This window comes from Centruroides vittatus, unplaced genomic scaffold, assembly GCF_030686945.1.
Source record: "Centruroides vittatus isolate TY-2023 unplaced genomic scaffold, ASM3068694v2 contig_1620, whole genome shotgun sequence".
Taxonomy (NCBI): domain Eukaryota; kingdom Metazoa; phylum Arthropoda; class Arachnida; order Scorpiones; family Buthidae; genus Centruroides; species Centruroides vittatus.
The window spans coordinates 354,496-369,483 of NW_027120986.1; the positions used below are offsets into that span (position 1 = coordinate 354,496).

The 14,988-nt window shown below is 27.9% G+C and overlaps 1 protein-coding gene and 1 long non-coding RNA gene across 2 annotated transcripts in view; one reads left to right on the forward strand and one right to left on the reverse strand.

Moving 5' to 3' along the window:
• orb (polyadenylation element binding protein orb) overlaps window positions 1–14,988 on the reverse strand; it is a 59,356-nt gene that overhangs the window by 16,136 nt on the left and 28,232 nt on the right.
• Window positions 8,038–14,959, forward strand: LOC136968825 (uncharacterized). The gene is made up of 2 exons (XR_010879709.1): window positions 8,038–8,266; window positions 14,918–14,959. It is a non-coding gene; the product is annotated as an uncharacterized lncRNA (long non-coding RNA).

Below are 14,988 nucleotides of genomic sequence, written 5' to 3' on the forward strand. Positions count from 1 at the left end.
TTAATTTTTCTAGAAGTAATGCAAATGAGAGGAAGTTATACTAAAATTTGAAGGAAAACTTCACAATTGCTAAAGACTACTCAATTGCATGAGGTGCAGGTAGTAAAAAATTATACATCTGTATAATTTTTTTGTAAATAATGCTAGTTTATTGGATCTCTAGAAAAAACAACTTATCGTCTGTTTCGAAGGAGAGCTCTAACAATTGAAATTTATTTACCAAATTGAAAGAATATAGTTTTTCTTAAGATTAGGCTGGGTCTCTTATTTGATGAGTTAGAATCTAATTTAACAAAAAGTTAAATTTGTATAATGTAAAAGAATTATTTATGAAAAAAACATTTAAAATTCATTTAAAAACAAGTTAAATCAAATAGAGACTTAATTTTTTCCAGAACAATGAATAAGATTCCTGCAAAATTGACAAAGATGTTTAAGTTATTGCTATAATAACTTTAGAATACCATAGAATGTATAATAAATTTTTCTGAAAACACAAGTTTGAATAATGTTTGTTATATTGGGTTGAGTCATAAATAAGTTCCGTTAGCCAGTAAGTGTAAATGACTGTCAAATACTTGCCAGATGTGTTGCTTCAACTGAGTTTTATTAGTGGCTATTAGCAAATAGTCTATAAATGTAAATTTTAACACTGAAGTGTCAATAATGAATTCAAAAATATTTTTTATTACATTTAAAATAGAACATTTGAAAGTGCATGTACGCCATATCATGTGGTGATTTCTCCTTAAAAGATGAAGAAAGGCCAGGCCGCTCCTCAGACTGACGACGTTTTAAAGGTCCTGATTGAGCAGAATTCACGGCAAACGACGAGGGAGTTAGCAGAGAAACTGCACACATCCCAATCAACCATCAATCATCACCTCCAAAAACTAGGAAAAGTAAGCAATCTGGGAGTTTGGGTTCCACATAACCTCAGTGAACGGAATAAAGTTGACAGAAGGTCGATAGCTGCTACCTTGCTTTCTTGGCAAAAAAAGGAATCTTTTTTTGGCTAAAATTGTTACGGGAGATGAAAAGTGGATCACATACGAAAATGTTATACGAAAAAGACAATGGGCTGACAAAAATTATCAGCCACAACCAGACCCTAAGCCCAGTGTGCATGGAAGGAAAATTTTGTTATGTGCATGGTGGAATTGTCGAGGAATTATCCATTTTGAGTTGTTGCCACGCAATGAAACTGTTACGCAAATGAATACATACAACAGTTAGAGCAACTTCGGCTAAAACTTCATGAAAAGCGTCCTGCACTTGTTAACAGAAAAAAGATCACCTTATTGCATGACAATGCAAGGTTACACAGCGAAGATTACACAAGAAAAAAATTTTGGAGTTTGGCTGGTCTGTTTTGCCTCATCCACCATATTCACCGGACCTGGCACCAACAGATTTCCATCTTTTTCGGGCACTGCAGGTTGCTTTACAAGGGCAATGCTTTCCAAAATGATGACCAAGTCAAGGAGTTCATCCAGGAGTTTTTTTATTCGAAACCACCAGAATTTTATGCAAAGAGAATTGATAAGTTGCCCGAAAAATGGCAAGAAGTCATTAATAATGATGGTGAGTGTGTGTTAGATTAAAGTCTATTTTTGTACATTTTATTGGCAAATAAATTTCAGTTTAGAAAACTGAACTTATTTATGACTCAACCTAATAATTTATTCCAATCCTTAAAAAACTCTAAACAAAAGCACTAAAAGAAATACCATATGCCACATGACAAGATAAAATTCATTGAGCTGTTTTTTTTCTTAAAAATGCATAACACGGGGCTAGCAACACAAAATCCAAATCATTCTTAAGGAGGACAGGGTTAAACATCAGGTAGTGAGTCACATTCAGAGAGAAAGGGGAAGTGCTGAGACAAATGATTTATTAAAAAATATAAAAATTCTGCTAGTTACACTAATGCAGGAATGGGCAACACATGGCCCGCATTGCATAAAATATGAATAAATATCAGTTTCCTGGCTTAAGGATGCAGCAAAAATTCAAATGTTACTTTCTATAACTTATGTACGTGAATAGTTTTTCCACAAATGAATTTAGTAAAAATTAACAAGAAACCAGCTAACAGACATCTAATTTAAAGCTAGCAGTGACTAATATTTAAAATCAAGTATTTCTGATATATTACATTTACATCAGTTCTAGAAACTAAATTAAGTATAATTATAAATTAGCATAGGTATGTGTGAATAAATAATGTGATTTACTGGCATTTTTTTTCTATTTTCTCTTGTATGCAGCCCACGTCAGTTCAAAGTCTTGAAATGCAGCCCTTACATGGAAAAAGGTTGACCATCCCTGCACTAATGAATCTTAGGTTATGCAAATAAAGGAAATAATTACAAGTAGCAAATAATCCATATCACTTTAAAATGTTAAAAAGGCAATTTAAAAACTTAATACTGAATTTTTTTTTATAGTTTAAACATTTGAATTTTGTAGTTTGAGTTTTTAATATATCAACTTTTATCTTTATGAAACCACTTCAGACAAAAATGAAAAAAATGTCTGAAGTATATACAAGTATTAATATAAAAAAGTTTAAGTGATTACTAAGCTTGCTAATGTTATTAGTTATATTTCAATCTACAGACCAGACATTAACATCTATACTGTATCAAATTTACAAGTACAAAACTATAAGCCATAAGTTCATATGTAATTGTTTCCTTTAGCTTTATTTACAGTGTCTATTAGAGGCCTTAAATTCTTTGAAATTTTCCATAAAAATTGTCGTCATCAGAAGTCTGGAAGTATGCAGACATCTGCATCATCGTGGATAGAAAAGTAGTATGGCTATCTTGGACCCCATGCTCAGGCTGTGATCAAGCTTTACAGGTTTTGCATAACTAATTATTAAGATACCAAAACCTAAAGAACAGGAAGATTTAAAATAAAGTTATGCATAAAAATTTGAATTTAAGAAGTAAACTATTGCTTGCTATAATTAAGATTAAGTTAAAACTATTTTAAGCATAAGTGTTCTAAAAATCAATTTATGGAGTTTAATTTCTATTTTTATAACTAAAGTTCAATATTTAAACACCATTTTGAATAAAATATTCAAATGAAATTTTAAAAATATATATTTATCATCAAATATACATTTATTTAATATATTACAAATGACCTATTTGTCCCCATTGGACGAGGCTTTGAGAATAATCAGGGTTTGGAAATTGGAACCTTCCAACTAATTTCATAATAAGTATCAGAAATGCTCAGGTCATAAGCTTTAATTCACGCAAAGTGCAATTTGCTGGCAAAAGCAAAAAAACAGAGCTGAGCAAAACATGTCAGTTACATCATTTCTGGCAAATTTTACCATTTTGCAAATTGCTTTGAAGTTTGGAACTGTCAATTTTTTACACTAGCAAAAAAGCTTACCAATTATATTCCTGCTAGTTGCCACATGGTTCTTGTTTAAGATGGCTACAGAAACTCAAATAGAGTAGATACTGTAATTCGATTTTTTAATATTCCTCTCACCCAATGAAAAATTTTTTTGACTAAACAAACATGGTTAACATGGGTATCAGAAGCAGCCATTTTGTTTGAACGTTCTCTTGCTTGCAAATGATTGGCTGCTTAAGTCACAAAATTTTATATATATAAATCTCATTTGTCAGTATGAACTAACCTTTACAGTAGATTATAATTAAGCAATAATTATATCACATACAATGAAAATAAGTTGAAGCATATCTACTCCCTGAGAAAAAAGTCTTGGCAGACATCTACCCATGTGTGTATATATATATTATATGTATCCTTTATTAAGTTCTCAAAAACCACAAGGCACACTTACCACGTGAAACAATTACTACAATAACTACACTGCAGTCATAATTACAACTTTTAGTAGCATCTCTGTTACTTTACGCAGTCATAAGAAACCTAACAAAAAAGTACCTTTTTAGAGGAAGGGAAAAAATATACTCCTAAGAAAACCATAGATCAGTATACTTAAGTTACAGAAACAGGAGGAGATTTTTGTAAAAAATAGTATAATGTGCAGTTATTCTTCATGTTTATATTTTCCTCTTACATTTTCATTTCAAGAAATGACAAAGATCTACAAGCAAACAATGATTATGTGAAAAATGCCATGTTTTAAAGTGGATTGTGTCTTATTTTCTTGATCTTAAACTAAAAAAAAAAAAAAAAAACAAACATTCTTTAAAAGAACAGCCTAGTGCTATATAAGTGTAAAAGAATCAGGATTTAAAAGAAAGTAGCAAACTGATGGTATTATGCAATAATTATAAAATATAAAAACTGACAGGTAGCCCCAAGTATAAAATCATGCACTATATTTCATTCTGGTTTGAAAAATACTGCAGTTAAAATGGGGGACGACTGCATATCAGATGAAAAAAGTAGTTATACCATTGAAGTCTGGATCAACAAGTGTACATATTGGTGACTTAAATGAGATGAAACTTATCTGCATTGTATTAGTGTGAAATCGTCACTATTAAAAATGTACATATATAACAATATTAAGAATCTAAATTCTTTCCTTAAGTAGTAAGCTACAAATAACATGGAAAAAACTACACCTTATAAACTTAATTTCTTTAGCCCAACTGAAGGTTACCTACAATTGCATCAGTTTTAATTTAAACTGTCATATCTTAAGTTTCATATGAAGGTGAGAAACCATTGTTATAAAAACAGATCAAAATAAGAAAAAGTAACTTCAATTAAATTTACTAGTTATCTATATTGCATTAATTTGGTTATATTAGTTAATCTATTAGCTTAATATATAGCCCAACAAATCCTAGTTTAATGCTTATTAAATTAGCCAAACAATCTGGCAGATAATTTTCAGTTAAAAATTAGGCTATTGGATTTATAAGTAAATATTAATTATTCAGTAATAAAGTAGTATGGTTTTGAAGTCATTTAATTAAGTTCATTATTTTAAAACCAAAATTAAAAAAATCTTTGTTTTTAAAAAAATATAGCATAATATAAATTTGACAACTAATCACAACTGAATAAGCAAAAGAACATTACTGTTGGGGTACAAAAGTCAACGTCTTTGTTACCCGAGAGTGACTCAAGTTATCTTGTACTGAAATGACCCAGTCCATACAAATATGACTCAAAATACAGCAATAAAAACTGTTGATAAATGCTGCCACCTTCTAAAAAAAATCTTTAGATAATAAAAAGATCCAGAAAGCAAAATTCTTATACTAATTGCTTAAAGTTGACTAAGAATGTATTTTTTTGAAGTATAAAAATTTTTAAAGCCTAAATCTAAGTATGAATTTAGGGACATCTAATAATAATTTTGTATTTTAGAAATCATCCAAAAAAGCATAACATTTGATCAAGTATAAAGATCATTATCATACTTAGTTCTTAAGTTTTTTCTAAACAAACTGTTATAATTAAATTTCTTTTAATATTTAGCACAATTGCTAATATATTTAATTTTAAATGATACAGTAAATGTTTTGTTTTTTATGACTATGTTGAACTAAAACAAAACGTATCATTTTAATAATTCTTATATAGAATTTCTATAATTTGGTTTAAAAATTTACACTTTTGGCATTTCTTCAAAATTAAAATACTGCACTGATCGCGGCCAAAATTGATCACTTCTTAGAAACTAAGAAAATTGTATAAGCCACATTAAGTAACGTTCTAAATTAGTGCTTTACACACTTTCCATGAACATGTTTGAACTTAAGGCCATTTTGAATTGAGTTCACAACATGTATAGTGAAAATTAAAAACATGAGCATAAAAGTGTATAAAATTAGAAATACTAGGAAAAGTTTCGAAAAAAAAACCAATTATTAAAAAGGAATTTTTGGTAAAAAACTAGGAAGCGTTAAAAAGAAATTACAAAGCAATCTTTAACCGAAAAGAATCTTTAAACTATTTTAAATAAAAACAAGTTTAAAAACAGCTCAAATTAAAAAAACTTTTCCTTTAAAATCATTACTCAGCTTAAGCTTATAAGTAAGAATTACACAGAACAAGATACATTAAATATTTAGCACTAGTTTATAAACAATACAGCACACTTTGAAGCTCTAATTTCCTGAGAAACTAAATATACAGCATGCAAAATTTTTATAGTTCAACTAGACCCACTTAAAAAAAATTTACATTTAAAGCAAAAATTTTTTTAAAGCATTCTAAACCGGAACCAGATTGGTAAAAACAAGAACAAGACAACCCTTCTAAACATTTAAATTTTAAAATCATTCAAAATAAACTAAATCATATTTAGTGCTTTATTTTCTATTAAATATTTTAAATTTATTTTTATAATCAAACAACGGAGTCAGAATTTGCTAATCTCGATCGTACTGAGAGAGAGTACACAAAAATTCAAATTTTTGCGTATTCACTCGCAGTATGATTAATTAAGGGGAAAAAAAATAATTTAATTTGGCAGAAATTAAAGAATAAATTTAAGAAAATTAAGACGTAGAAATTTAATAATTTAGAGATTATTCTTAAAAAAACCAAAAAAAGTTGCATAAAATAGACAGGCAAGAAACTTCTGAAGTACAGGAAATTAAAGATTTAATCTATTAATTTATTAAGTATGAAGCAAATAGGAAATATCAAAGTATACTGCAGTATGAGCTTCTATACATTTTTATCTTATTATTTTTTTTAAACCAGAAATTAATCTATTTTTAAAAAAAATAGATAAAAATACATATAGTTTTGTACGAAGACATAACCGAAATCAATAGCTGCGGAAAAATAAAAAAGAAGGGATTAACAAATATTGGAATGCAACACCATTTAAGAGAATTTAATATTGTTGCACTAGAGTAAGACAAAAAAATTTGTTTTTACAAGTTTACACTTTAGCACACCAAAAACAAAACATATCCTTATTAGATTAAATGTAATAAATGCAGGTAATTAAATATATCTAGATTTTATTTAAAGCATAATTTCCCGTATTAGAAATATATAGAGCAAACTTTTTAAAAAATATTATTATAATAATAAAAAAACAAAAACGTGTTCCGTAGTCTCGTCCGGTTTTAGATGGACGAGATAAAAAGTTGTTTATAACTTTCTACTTATTGACCATTATGGAAATAGCTTTTTAAGAGGTAAAAATCTAAACGATAAGTTCCTGTAAGAACGAAAAGGAAAGCCGGAAAATCGAGGTTTCCATTTACAATACGCAGAGAGCCGACAGTGTGACGCAGTCAGCATTTTGCGACTGTTGCGGATGAGTAAGCGAACGATACCACTGATGAGTAACGAGCGATATATACGGTCGAAGAACCGAGAAATATTCGAGAAAGGAAAACTATTTTAATAAATAAAATCACATTTATAGTCAAGAATTCGATTCGTACCGGCAGCAAGACCTTACAGTGTAATTACGAGGAAGCACTATGCAGTAAGGGGTGGGAAGGGCGTAAAAGACAACGTCACGTGAATATTTCTCATCGGTTTTTTCCACGTTACGGCTTTGTCTTTACACACAGAAATCTCGTGATAAGACTAGAATTATTATTTTAAAAATACTATTAAACGAAAATTACAATTAGAAAAAGAAAGAAAACTTACGTTTGATATATTCATGGACATAACGTCCGTACATCCAGGTCCCAAATTCTCAGTCGTCGTGATTGTATTTTTGTAGAAGCAGCGGGAATTAAAAAAAAAGGAATGGAAAATTGAGTGAAGAATTCAACGACGTAAATACAGCCCTCGCTAGAACGCACACAAAAAATTGTGTAATATTATAAAGTCACGAGAATATATATATACGTATATATATATATAATATACGAAATGAATAGTTGCCTGTATATCTGGGTAGTTTCCACAATAGAATTTTCAACTTTAAACTCCTTTTTAGAAATTAAACTCTGGCTTCGGTGGAAAAAAAATGATGCTAATCAACCTTATATACCATGAATAGGCACGTATTTGCATAGGCACATGCCGTATCTAGTAGCCACGGCCCAGCAGAGAGTCAATGCGTCGCCATCTAGACTGTCGCAGAATGCTACGGAGTCAGTCCGGCTACCAGCTGTTCACGTGGCTTTTCGCACTATCACATGTACAGTACGGCGCGGAAATTACCCGGCATTCAACTGCACTTCCGAGAAGATTGCATGATGGGTACGATCGATGCCAAGTCGCAAGTGGATGAGCGAACGCAGCGGGTAATACGATAAGGGGTTGGAAGACGCAGACACGCTGCTACACCCTACGACACCAGGTAAGTAGTGGCGCGCTTTAACCTACTTTTCCGCACTATCCGGCTTGGAAAAAAATCGGAAAACATTTTTTTTCACCCTTCGAAACGCGTTAAATTTACTCGGCATTCACCTTATAATCTAAACACTTAAAAGAAGATATATAGATAGATAGAGCGGAGGAAAAAGAAAAAAAAAAAAAAAAAAAAAAATGCTTCCCTGATTCTACTAGACCCCCCCGCTCTTTTTTTTTCGCTACTTGACCGAGTGTCGAAGCATAAATTAAATTTAATTTTAACCAGTTAAGTTCTATAGATAGTATTTCCGCTACCGATTTAAGAAACGAGAGTTTATTTCCTCTTTCTAAATTTAAATCGACCTCAAGTTGTCGTTTGCAAATAGAACTTTTTAGAGTCGATTGTTAAATAGTGTCAATCAAGGCCTGAAGCCATACGGAAGAAAAACATCAATTTCGACCCGATTGTTACATATTTTAACTTTTTGAGCGTAAAAGTAATAAAAGAAAGAATAGATTAATTTTCTACAGTAGTTTTATAAATAAATATCCTTGATTTTTATTGATAATACCAGGAATGTTGTAAGGCTTTTTTTTTCCCTCCCCCTTAAAGTGATAAAAATGAAATAAATTTTTGCATATTAGTCTATATTACATTAAGTGTTATGATTTATTAACAATTAAAACTTTATTTCTTGTATAAAAGCAGAATAATCGCACCATAAATTCATACCTTAGCTAAAATATTTATACACCTTTAATATAATATAATATACACCTTTAAATATACAAAAGTTTTCCTTAAATACAAATGATTGTAAGATTCCAAATGTGTAAACATAGCATGTAAATAATCTTTTAATATTTATCTCTATATATAAATGCAATGTTATGTAGAGAAAAATGATTTACTTCGTAAGCTATGTCGTTAAATATAATTGCATAGTTTTAATTGATAAGCAATGTTTATGCATTTGCAATCTTGCAAATCAATTTATATATAAAAAAATGAACCTAAATAATTAGCTTTTTTTCTTTTGTATAAATTGAATGTATAAAATTTAAACATAAAACAACTCCGAAAAGACTTACAATTAAATTCTAGGGGCTAAGATATTGTTTATTTAACCGGAAGTATTTGATTTTTTCGGCTACAAATTATTATAATTTATTGTGCATATATATATAATGAAGAGCCGGTATTACAGTAAATTATTTTAATTTATTATTATAAATAAGGAAAAAAGAATAAAAATACAAATACTTCAACATTACTAAAGCACGGTATATTTTCTTTGAATTAATAATTAAAAAATCATCTATTTATGTACCGGATCTATAGTTAAAAAGTATTAAAAATTTTTAAATATTTTAAGATCTCTTAAACAAATTCAAATCTAGTAATTAACATTCATTAGTCACTTTAATGCAGTATCATAAATATAAACTCAACTATTTTTCTATGTAATAATGTTTCTTTATTATTATATAATCAAATAATTTTTAACAACAATGTTAGCTATAGGATATCAAATTTTCCCATCATCCCTTATTTTGGCAGCAGTCTTAGATTGAGACCAAGATAAGTGTTAAGTTACGTTTTAGGTTTGTTTGTTTTTCTCGGAGATGGCTTTCGCTCTGACGTCCAGTCGAACTCGGTTTTGGTATGTGTCTGTAAAAGCGGAAGAATTATATCAAATAGAAATAAAAGCATGCGCCGTCCTGGCAAAACAGACCTAGTAAAACATTTTTCTTGTTGCTAATATAAATTGGATCAAAATAAACATTGTTTTGAACTCTTGTACAGCTTTAAACAAAATACATCTAGACTCAAACGTTTCTATTTTTTAAAAGACCAAAATCTTTGAAGTTTAGTTTTTAAAGATTAAAACATTAAAATATTTATTATACTAAAAACTGTGACTTGAAATTATAGTTAAATATTTTAACCACAGATCTATTTTGAGGCAAAAATATAATTGAGACTTGTACGCTGAATGCTTATTTGACCGTAAGTTAATTCTTCTTAATTACAAAGCAGTATTCTTGTATAATCAGTAATATATAAAGGAAGAATTAGTTGTTAGTTTATTTATTAAAATGTTTATCTCTATCTCTAACAAGTATATACTTTTAATATTCTTAAAATAACATATTAATGATTAAATGGCAAATTTCAATGGCAGAGTATACATCAAACATATTTAGACTGATGTACTTCATCTTTGTATAATTAATTTGGTGAATTCCAAGCATCTTTTACTGCTGAAATAGAAATGTTAATTTACTGAAAGAACAAGAGCCAACAAATTGTTTTAGCATTTAAAATTACATGCCACAATACTTGAGTTAATATGTAAGTTTATATGTTAAAACAATTTATTGGCTCTTGTTCTTTCAATGAACTAATGTTTCTATTTGAATAGTTAAATTTGAATCACAAAGATGGATTACAATGATCTAAAAATAACTTTAAAAGAAAAGTATCGAGAAGGCAGGTTTGGTAGACTTTGAGATAAAAAATACAGAGCAGTAGCTACATATTCCTATAATTCACTAAGCTTGTACAGTACTAATCTATAGTTATATAAGGTTACTGTTATCTTAGGTGCCAAGGTGGTGGCTCGCCTCTGATTCCAGCAACGAAACAGTGGGACGCACATTCTAACCTAACCTAATCTAACCTATTTTAATAAATTGCCATAATTATTAGCAACCAAATTATTAGAATAGGTTAGGTTAGAACATGCGTCCCACTGTTTCCTTGCTGGAATCGGAGACGAGCCGCCATCTTGGCACCTAAGGTAACATTAACCTTATATTATAATTAGTTAATCAGCAAGTCTAAAGATAGAAATTTAAATCTCTGTAGATTTTATTAGAAATCTTAAATTATTCATTATAATTTCTTTCCTGAGACTATTTCTGATTAAAGATTACTCTCAAATAATAATATTTAAATTCTTATTCATCTTAATTAACATAGAATCAGTTTCTAGTTTTATAAACTAAGGAAACTATTGTTTTTAAGGTGAAATAAATATAATCAGACAATGTTTTTTTTTGTATGATAACTGTCTTCAGACAAGTGTGGAAATCCCATTGAAGTTGAATCACTTGATGATGTAATATTGAAGAACATTTTTACAGAATTATTGATTCTCAGCTATTTGCTAATCTCATCCTTCAAGTTTAGTAGAAGTATATATATCTATATTTAGATGGTTTACAAAGTTTAATGACATTCATCTATTTTATGTAACCAAATTCAATAATGTTCAATTTAAAATAATTCTACATCTTTTTAGAATAACTTTATTTGTAGTATTTAAAAATTTTAGGTATTTTAATAAATATGTAAATGTATAATTGATGAAATTGGTAAATAAGTATGTTCAAATAGTATGACTGTACAAATTTAAATAATTAGTTATGATAAGTAATACACAGATTTTAAAAATATTAAAAAAAAAATTTTTTTAGGCTTCATCTTAAAAGTTTTTAGACATCTTCGGAACAAAATTTTCATGATTATAGATAAATTAGAAAGGAGGAAAAATTCATAAAATCATAAGCATTTAAAACTTTATTTTATTAACTAAATCAACAGTCTGGCAAAGCTGTGACAATACTGTTTTGATGTTTAAAGTCTGTGTATGTGTAAGATTTCAATCATTTAATTGATAATTGCACAGAGAGAACAGAGATCAGTGTTGTTTACATGCCAAAGGCACACAAACATGAAGTACATCCAATTCTGTTTTTATTCACCTTTATTTTAATGATTGGTTTAATGTAGTTGGGTGAATTCAATTTTATTTTTATCCAAATTGATCTGATCTAACGTTTTTCGATAAAAATCTCCATTTTAATTTGAAGCAAAAGTATTCATACTTGCTTTTCTATGAGATTGCTCTCAATTTTAAAAAATTCTTTGCAGCAGCCTTACATGTAAATTCACATTCAAGTTTTAATATTTGATTGATTTTTTTTTTTTTTTTGACATGTGTAGCAACCATTTTTCATTCCAAATTTATCTCGCGAGTGAAGCCTTCCAGAAAAATTTAATTCAAAGTTTGGCAATTTATTTGCATGATTGCATTACTACTTATTTTTTTTCAATATGAAATAGTTTTTGTAATGCATTGATGTTAAAACTAAAGATATTCTGGTATTTAAAAACTGTGTTAATGCTGTTTTTATTCTAATAAAGAATACAACTGCAATTTAGAGCCTGCTGTTTGTTAGAATAAATATAGTAATACAAATTTATTAAATTTTGTTTTGTAAGTTACAATTGTCCATCCTCTCATTTATTAACTAAAGTTGAAATAGTTATATTAATTAGTTTATTGTATTTTTATTGTAAATTTTATGGAAGCATTTCTATCATGTAAAAAGACAGAATTAAGTGTTTCAAAGAATGAAAACAATGGAGAGATTTTAACTTTTATAAAAATTCTATAAATGTTTACAGTAATTAGAAAGTGGTAAGTTGTGAATGTGATAGAAAAACAAAAATGGAATATATATAAACACTACAGACATGAAGCCAGAAACATTTTGTAGAAAACAGTAACTTTTCCTTGAATGAAAAAAACTTATTTTTATCTCTACCTTTTTGATTTTATTTGTGTTTAAAAAATAACAAATACAAAATATACAAAACAGATTATTTATAATTTTATCTTTCTGGGCTGCTTCATAAATGTTGTGATAACTTTATCAAAGTCGATTGGTTTTCTGGTTCAAATGGTATTGTTATCTATTTTTGAAAGAAATATATGATGTTAAACCTTTGCTGACAAATTAAATTCAAATAGGTTCTTATAATTATTTGATTCTGGAGGAGCCCAGGACCCATGGACCATGTCTGTATATAAATCTGTTCAGTAAGCATTGAATATATATATGTGAAGAAAACTGTAAGCAGAGTTATGCATCACACCAAAAATCAAGAAAAACATTATTTGACATTCTCAATATTTAATTTTTTTAAATTTTAAAACAGTGCCTTGCTTTTGGAGCTAATTTTATCTTCCAAAATTTGTATAAAACTACATCAATAATTTAAATGATGACAAATATTACAAGCTAAACTGTAGTGTGGATTTGTGGTATATAAGAAATGTATCTATGTAATTATGTTTTAATATGTACTGATGATGAATAAAACAGTTGTTTAACATTTTCAAAATTTAACTTTTCATTAACAACTTTGTGATTATTTTTATCTGTTAAGGAAAGCTCGGTGATTTTATTTTCATTTAATATTTGGAGACATAAAATATACTTGTCCCTGTGCCCAAGTATTCCCTCTGCCCTTTTCTTGCTATGTAACTGAATAGACTTCAAAACTGTTAAAATAATCCAATTTTTCTGGAATTTTTTATTGACTGAAACATTAACACACATTTCTCTCATTAATATTTCAAAAAGATAGAACTTGTTTTGGAAAATTTAAATGAAACAAATACAATAAAATTAACTTAATATTTTAACAAAACTTGTAATAGGTCAAAAGGTTTAATGGACGATGTATATAATTACAAAATTAGCACTTTGACTATAAAGATGATTGCTTTTAAGTTCTTTAGATGGAATTTAAAACAAGTATTTGCATAGGGAAGAAATGTTTTCTATAAGTAAGATTTATATAAATGTATATAATGATATGAAAAATATCTTATGCAAACTTGGTATACATTAATTAGAAGATATAAAACATTGTTTAGAATGTTTTATATATATATAATATTTTTAAAATACTATTGGAACTCTAATTGTGAAATATTAAAGTGCATTTTGTTTAAAATTGTTAAAAACTATCATAATTAAAACTATTCGTAGTTTCGGTCTTTCATTTTTAAGTGAAATAAGCAAGTAATTAATAATTTAGAAATTGTTCTTTTTTAAACAGTGAAAAAACAGTTTTATGGTTACTTCATAGATATTCTTACACTTAACATGTTACTTTGGCAATCATGTTTGTTTTAGTTAGGAAGAATTTTTCATTTTAATTACATGTATAAGTATATAAATATGCTTTTTATGATGTCAAATATAGAATAAGAATAAAGCAAACTGCCTTATTTTTATAAGTTAGGTTATTTATAACTTGATAACAAGGTGAATTTCAGCAATATTTAATGATGATTAACTGTATATTTATAAAATTACTTGGTTATATTAGTCTAATTATAATGAAATAATTTGATATTTAGTAATAATACTTTAAATTCTTTATTGTACTTCTACAATATTGATTTAGCTTTATGCACTGTTACTGTTTGTTTTATGCCCCTACTTTTATTATCCAACATTATATGCATCTTATATTTATTTTTATATAAAAAAATACTTAAATAACAATTTAATGTGAATCTTTTAGACTTTCTAACTTTCCATATCCATTGTACAAATATTTTTAAAGTTCGTTAGGCATTTCATTGAATTTTTTTTCTCACTTTATTCCTGTACAGCATAGTTTGATTACAGATATAAATACACCGCTTATAAAAATACTTGAACTTGTTAAACAAGTAAACGTTTTAATAATAATTTGTAAACTACTTTGTTAACATACTTTAATTTTGATTCTGTTACATAATAAATATTTGTATTTATAATTTCTCATTTGATTTATTTCACATTTCAGAAAACAGTTGAAAAGATAAGATACAAACAAAACTGTATAGAATCCTACAAAGCACCAGATAACAATTTCAT